This window comes from Mustela lutreola, chromosome 17 (assembly GCF_030435805.1).
Source record: "Mustela lutreola isolate mMusLut2 chromosome 17, mMusLut2.pri, whole genome shotgun sequence".
Taxonomy (NCBI): domain Eukaryota; kingdom Metazoa; phylum Chordata; class Mammalia; order Carnivora; family Mustelidae; genus Mustela; species Mustela lutreola.
In genome coordinates this window covers 34689231-34697040 of record NC_081306.1, presented here as the reverse complement: position 1 = coordinate 34697040, position 7810 = coordinate 34689231, and positions in this window count along the sequence as shown.

The window sequence follows — 7810 nt, the reverse complement described above, 5'->3', positions numbered from 1 at the left end:
GCTTCCTGATCTCACAAGAACAAAGTCTGTAGGAACAACACTGAAAACAGACCTGAGTCCCTCTGGGAAAAGTGTGCAGGGTCGGGCCCTTCATTCAAATCTGACTCAGGAGGGCTGTTTTCCTCAAAGACTCCAAGGCCCAGAGCAGACTCGCCCCGGCAGCGGGGCCCTCAGGGTGAGCACTGCCCGCTGACATCGCTGGGCTCTGCTGAGGAGTCTATGCCCCCTATGCCATGCCCACAGTGTGACCCCCTTCTCCCCTGTACATATTTCCAAGTTCACGTCCTTGTCGAAGACTCACCTTGTATAACTGCTCCCCATCCTGCAGACATCTGCAGCATCTCGTCCGTATGATTCATCCTCTCTGCACTGGGTGTTGCTTTGAGGTGGGACTGTCGGGTTTTTTTGTTGTTGTTGTTGTTTTCAAATATACATGTATTCACTCTCCAAGCAGCTTTCAAGCTCAAATCTTGTGCTTCCTCGCCCTCCTGACAGTACCCAGTGAAGTATGTTGCATGAAGCAGGCCTCCAACAGATCCCTGGCAGGGATGGCCTAAATGTTCCTGCCGGGCTGAAGGGAAGAAGGCAGCCCACCTGGTCCGTGCCCAGCACTAGGTGTGGCAACTGCAAAGAACCAGAGCCTTCCCTTTCCTCAGGGCTGGGCTGATGGGTCATTGATGTCTCCTCATTTAAAACTAGTATTTGTGCAAAAAGAGACAATGTTGCAGTCCTAGACAATATGCATGGCTTAAACTAATGAACAAATCCAGCAGCCAACCAGGAGGAGTTATTCCACAACCCTGCCGCTGCCTCCAGGATGAAGCCACCAGGGCGCAGGCGGCTTTAATATTTAACGCAGCGATTCAAGAGGGTAGCAAAGGGGCCTGGCCAGAAATGGAACATCAAGTCACTGGGAAATCAGGATGATTATTACTTATTCAGAACCCACTCAGGAACCAACACAAAGTTGGAAACAAATTGGAGATTCTGCATCATTGTTATTTCATCCTGAACTAGATTCTTTTTCCTGAGTTCTCATGGTCCTAAGACTAGGGATCCTCAGCAGTGACCAGATCAGGGTGACATTTAAAAGTAAAGAACACCAGTGCTAAAGTGGAAATGCCACAATGCTGTGAAGTGAGTATAACTATTGCTACGTGAAAACAGGCAGATTTTCTAAGCCATGTGAGAATGATGTCCCATGATGCCCAAAGATGGAGATGGTGGCCACAAATAATCAGTTAAAAACACATTTCCTATTTCTCCCAGTTGGTACAGCATAAAGACTTAAATTCAAAATAACGTGCTGTTCCCTACCTTATACTGCTATATGCTCTTCTCCATTTCAGACAGCAACCTGATGCCTCGATACCAGTGGCCATCTCCTTGCATGGTGACATCTCTGTGAATCAAGATAGTTTTACCTGTAGTTATAGAAGTTGCCAGATTTTTCAATTTCAGGGTAGTGTATATAGCCCACAAGGCACTTTCATGCCTCCCTCGGTGGAAATGAGGGAACGGATGGGGGTTTGCTTCCCATTAAGTAATGAGGGAAGCTGCCGTTGCTGCTCTGCTCCAAGATATAGCAACTGGGTGCTTTCTCGACAGGCTTGCAAAAGAAATCAAAATCTTGTTATCAAGCAGACAAAGGGAGCACCACCTTTAAGTTTTAAATTAAAATTATTTTAACAGAAGAACTGTAAAGCCAGCTCAGAGGGGCCTGCATCCCTGGGCCAGCTCCCCCTAACATTAAAACTTCTTTTTTTTTTATTATAAAGATTTTATTTATTTGACAGACAGAGATCACAAGTAGGCAGAGAGGCAGGCAGAGAGCGAGGAGGAGGAAGAAGGCTCTCTGCTGGGCAGGGAGGCAGGGCTTGATCCCAGGACCCTGGGATCATGACCTGAGCCAAAGGCAGAGGCTTTAACCCACTGAGCCACCCAGGCGCCTCAAACATTAACACTACGGAAGACCAAGAAGCAAGTGCAAGTAAACACTGCTAAATGAGCCACAAAATTTGTGTGGACTTCCCAGTTCCCCACTCACATTCATTTGTCCAAGTCTTCCTTGAAGGCCTGGTACCGTCCCTGCTTGTCTTCCACTGACACCCACTCAGGGAGACCCACGATCAACAGCATGGTTTGCCAAGGATACAACATCATTTCCAGAGGTTTCCAACTCCAACCACCCACTGGACCCAAAGATTCCTCACGGTGGGAAGAAGAGTATTTGGATCCATCTCACGGCAACAGGTGAGTGCCACATGCAAAGGATGTGATGCTGGAGGTTAAAGGAAGTCCAGGCACAGCTTTGCTTGTATGGTGATACTGGTGGAATCATTCTAACAGGAGGTTTGAAAGGTCCTCACAAGGGTGAGTGTTTCTGCCACATTTTCAATGCAGGCTCCCTTTCACTTTTTTTTTTTTTCACTAATTTTGCATTTACATTTCCAGTCATACACCACATTTTACATGGAAAATTACGAACAAGCAGGCACTAACTCCTCACTGTTGGGGGCTCAATGGGCACTGAGCAAAGGGTTCTCCAAGGTAATTTCTAACAATATATAGAAAGATATTGAAACAGAAGATCTTGTCCTGGTTTGTTATTGAAGGATGGACTATGGAAGAGTCATGTGACACAAGTTCTATGATACAAAGGGTCCCATATGCTAGATAACCACGCATCACAAAATTAAGAGATGGAGAAAGAAAGTATTAGTGCATCTCTGCTCCACTCAACTGCTTTCCATTCGCTGGGGAGCCTGAGCAAGTGTATTTTTATTCCATAGGGCTTTTGCTTACTTAAAAATGTGTCATGAGGCAAATCATAAGCCGCATCTCCTGTAGTTTACTTTATGATCACTTTCTGGAATTAAAATCTCTGTCTAGCTGACTTCGTGTCTATGAAATATTTATGCTCTGCTCACGTGTCTGGGGGAATACAATTTGATTTCTGTTGGCAATTTCGACTCAAAGTATCATGCCTCCCTCTGTGACTCTCAGATTCACAGAGCCAAAGCCTTTGCAGAGACCTACAACGATGTCACTTAGAGGACAGAATACTCATACTGGCTACCATCTGCAGTCCTGGCAGCAGGGGTCTGCAATCCCACCCAGAAGGTCTTTGCTCCTAGTGCTCCTCTGACAGTCTCCAGTAGGAAAATTGGCCTTACTTGAATTTACGTCATTGTTGTACTCATCATGAGGCCACCCCATGTAAATGTCTATGTGGCCACTAAGAATTTGAGGAGACACATTTCCTTCTCTTAAGGCTGCACTAAGACACTTCCCCTTCCTCCCTGAGAGTCCTTAGGGTGAAGCGCTGATGTCATCGGAGCATCTCTTTCTAGTTTTGTCACCTGAAGGAGCATACCTAACACGACGAGGTGCATAAGCACCATCGACAAAGGGTTAAAGGGCACAGTCCTTGTCCTCAGGGGATTACGGTCTAACACAAGAATTATATCTCTAGTAGAGCAGCTATACAACTGAGCATCAGATAAGTGAATTTCTCTGTTCCCCTCCTACAGCCTCACCTCCAACCTCTACCACCACACTAATCATTGTTCCTCGTGGACAAATATCTCAGTTCTTCCCTTCTGGGCACCTGCTGGGACTGCTTTCGAGATCCCCTGCTGGGGTGTGGGCCTGGCTTCAACCAGTGAGCTCTGAGACTTCCAGGCAGGAGGATTTAAGACCAGTAGCAAGCTCTTGCGGCCAATTTTTTCTTTCTGCCTAGGCAACTAGCAAGACTTCCAGTATTGATCACTCTGTCATCCCAGGCTTAGAAGGTGAGGACAATGTGGAGCAGAGTTTGTGTATACATCAGGGACAGGACATCTGAGCAGGAATAAACCTTTGTTGTTTTAAACTGCATTGACTTTGGGATTGTCTGTTACATAGCATAACCCCAAGTATCCTGAATGTTAGACCACATAAGACCATTCTTCAAAGTTGTAAATATCCGTCTAGGTAAACTTCCTGCAGACTTCTGGTCCTCATGTGGAATTCAGCACAGCACAGGGTGCAGCTTGTCACCTGTGGCCTCTCCTCTATGCTGCTTCAGCATTCTTTTCCAATTCTTCTATAGGTTTTCTGTTTCCTCCTTCTCCTCCTGTTACCTAGTTGCAGGCCCTCCTCCCTCCTGATTCCAGCCACTTCTTACTCTCTTTTGGGGACACTTTATTCATTAACTTGACCTTAAATAGAATTCCAGTTTTAATTCTGTGTCCTCCCCATTCATACAACTTCGTCAGAACTCAACATGACCCCAAGAGACCCGCCTCACTGCCAAATTGCTACCCCCGAAAACCTCCCCATTCCTGCCACTTCAGCTTCTCCAAGCTTGAACTGGTGTGCCTGTTTCTTCCCTGTTCTTCATGCCCAATAAGCCAAGGAGGTCTCCTGGTTCTTTTTGTTTTTGTCACCTACGTCCTGAATTTATATCCTTTTCTTTACTGTACGAGCTCCCTCCACCATACCAGCACGCTCAACAGTTCAGAACTCCAGCCATACAACCCTAGCTCCTCTCTGAACCTCTCAAATATCCTGAAACTCATTCCTAGATTTGTCTCCCCAGACATCCGTCATATGTACAAATTCCTTGGACAAAGTTCTGTCTTCCTTACCAGTCAAATGAAGTTCAGATTTCTCTCCCTCAAATTCTAAATCTTCTATCTTTATCTAGTAAGCTTAACTTTGAAATTTGTGCTTTACTCGTTGGTCTATTTCTCTTTTTTTCCCTGAATTGCCAACTCATGATGAATAGTGGATACCCTCGTTTTTACGATTCCAGCATTCTTGTCCCTCCTTCATCTGGTAATGGCACAGTGTCTTTGGAGTACGGTCTCTCCCTCATTTCATGTGATTCTGGCAGGGCTGTCAGACAGTGGCCACATAGTGAACATTAGTTTATGGTAATCTCGTGTCCCAGTTTTCCTAGCAGGGTCCCAGCTTATAGTCTATTGTCCCAAGGAAACTATTAGCAGCACCCCATTTTCACCCCCCAAAAGTGTCTCTGTAGCCCAGGTTGCTGACAACTATGCTTCTGTCACAAGAGGAGGCTGTTCTGCCATAGAACAGAGACGCCAACATTCAGAGGGCAGGTGGGGGAGGACCTTGTCTAAATTCCTGGATCCAGGCACATCTCAAGTCTAGGAGCCAATAAATTCCCCTTCTGGGAAAAATCTATTTTGAAGTGAGTTCTTGTTATCTGCAACCCAAAATCCTGGCAGACATATGGTTTGGCTTCAGCAGTTCCCTCCCCAGTTCACATCCCCTGTCTTTAAGGATCTGCTGGACCACCCCCCACCACCACTGTGAAATTGCCTACATAGTCCAGCCCCAATTTTTCAGGCTTGCTCTGGGAAGTTTTTATTCTCTGATCACCAATAGTGATTACAGCCTCTGCCCTGCAACCTCATAAATACAATGTTTACACTTAATGTCCAGTTGTTTCAGGATGTGGGCCTTTTTTTCTCCACAATCAAAACTATAAGCTCCTGGGAAAAGACAGGGACCCCATTTAATCTTTTCTTATATTTTTCTTGAAGCCAAACAGGGTTCTGTGTACACAGCAGGCACCCAATAAATATTTGTTGAGGATATGAGTTACAAATGTAAAGGTAATATTGACTATGTGTCAGAGCAGGAGAGAGTGTCTTGTGGAAAAGGGGCAGTGGGATGTCACCTGAATCGGGCTAGGCCAGTAGAGTGGAACCAGAAGAATGTACTTCACTGTTTTTCTTTATGGGTAAGAGCTTCTTTGCTTCTTTCATCCAGATTCCATTCTCTCACCTTATCCTATTCACCCAGTTGTCTGACTTCCTCTTCTGTGTCTGGAACCATTCCAGAACAATGGTGACCTCTTCATCACAAACCCCAGTAGACTTGCAGGTTTTGTCTTGTTCTCTCAGCAGCAGGAGCCGGTTAGCCAATTCTCCCTCTTTAAATCTTCATCTTCCCTTGGCTTCCTCTCCTTTTTTCCCTCCTGAGTTCTCTGGTTGCTCATTCTCAGTCTGGTTTTCCAGCACTGGCTTTCCTAAGGTATAGGCCTGCATCCTCTTCTCCTCCATATCTTGTCCTCCCCAAGACAATCTCATCAACACGCTGTATGCTGATGACTCAAAACTTTAGTTCCCAGTCTGGACCTCTTCTCTGAGTCCCAGATGCATGTATCCAATTTAGTTCCCAGGCTGGACCTCTTCTCTGAGTCCCAGATGCATGTATCCAATTACTTATTTGCCCACTTTTCTCTTTTGTCTCATAGCTGGTATGTCCTGAATTGAAATAATTTTTCTATTATAGGTAGCAGTATTTTTGGCTACCAATAGGAAAAATGACAAAAAAAAAATCTTGAACAATAAGAATGTGTGTAATCTCATATTACAGGAAGTCCAGAGGCAAGGGAAGCCAATCAGCAACTCAACATGACCATCTCTACCTGGCTCCTTCCACATTTCTCCTCTGTCAGCTCAGCATAAGGACATGGTCCTTAATGTTGGCCCTTCCTGTTAGTGAAAAGGTTACTATTTCCAAGCATCCCCCAAATACCTTACTAAAAATGGGTTTGTTCTAATGAGTATCTCTTTTTTATTAGGGAGGAAATCTTTTTCCAGAAGGCCCTTTTCCCCTGAAAACCTGGATCACATGCTCATGCCCTACCTAAAGAAGAAGCTGTGAATATGAGTAAGGTTTCTACATTTCTGCGGTCACTGTCATCTCTTACCTAGACTGCAGTAACAGCTTATTTGCTCTCCCATTTCTGCTCCTGCTTCTCCTCAATCTGTCTTACACATACCGCAGCTGAACAAATGTGCTGAACAATGTGTGGGGGAGTATAACGTCAATGTATTTTCGCTTCTCCATTATTGAGAAGTTTTCCACCATCCAGACTAGGCCAGGAGGTGACACTCATCGCTGCAAAGAAAGGTCTGCCCAAAGAAGTTATTGCTCAGTTCTGAGTTTTAAACCTAAAATTCTAAGAGCTCATAGCAAGCTACAGTCTTAAAAGCAAGACTTTTAAGAGAGAGAAAAAGGAACCAGGAGCCAAAGCTTTGGAGATTTACCTAGAGCAAGAAACCCAAAGATAGGATGTGAGAGAAACTTTTTGTAACATAGGGAGAAAATTATCTCCAGGGCTGGGGAGAAGTTTGAAGAACTTTGAAAGAGAAGACACCTGTCTGGGTCCCTGAGAATGGACCCGATGCTCGTCCTACAACCCTCAGTTGAGGTGACAAACAATTCAGATGAGTAGAGGGGTGATATAAAAGTAGAGGGGTCTATTCCGAAGGTCTAAGCCAATCAGCAACTCAACATATAGGAAACTCCCAAATCCCCATGCGCACTGGCATGGGACCCTGAGGGGGTCACTGAAACAGATGTAACCTAGGGTCTGGACAGGTTGACATTGCATGCAATGAGCTCATAAGAGGCCAGCAGCAGCAAAAGCTACCCATGAGCAGAGGTGGTGGGACAGGTCTCACCACCTGCAGGGGCCAGGGAGGAACTGGCTGGCATGTATGCTAGAGCCTCTGCTGCCATGAGATTATCTATCCAGCTTCCCCAACCCCAGATGGCACCAAAGGAGAAAGGAAGTAGTTGGAGGAAGAAGGCTTGGAATGACTAAGATTGGAGCCCAACAGTGACTGAGGTGCAGATGAACTGCACCCCGACAGACAACAAACAAAAACAGCAGGCTGGGCTATGCTAACCGACAGGAACAGCTGTTGGCCCGTGGCAGTCTGGAGGCTCCAAAAGAAAGCTGAGTTCTATTTTAGAAAACAGAGAAACTTAAATTATTTTTTGT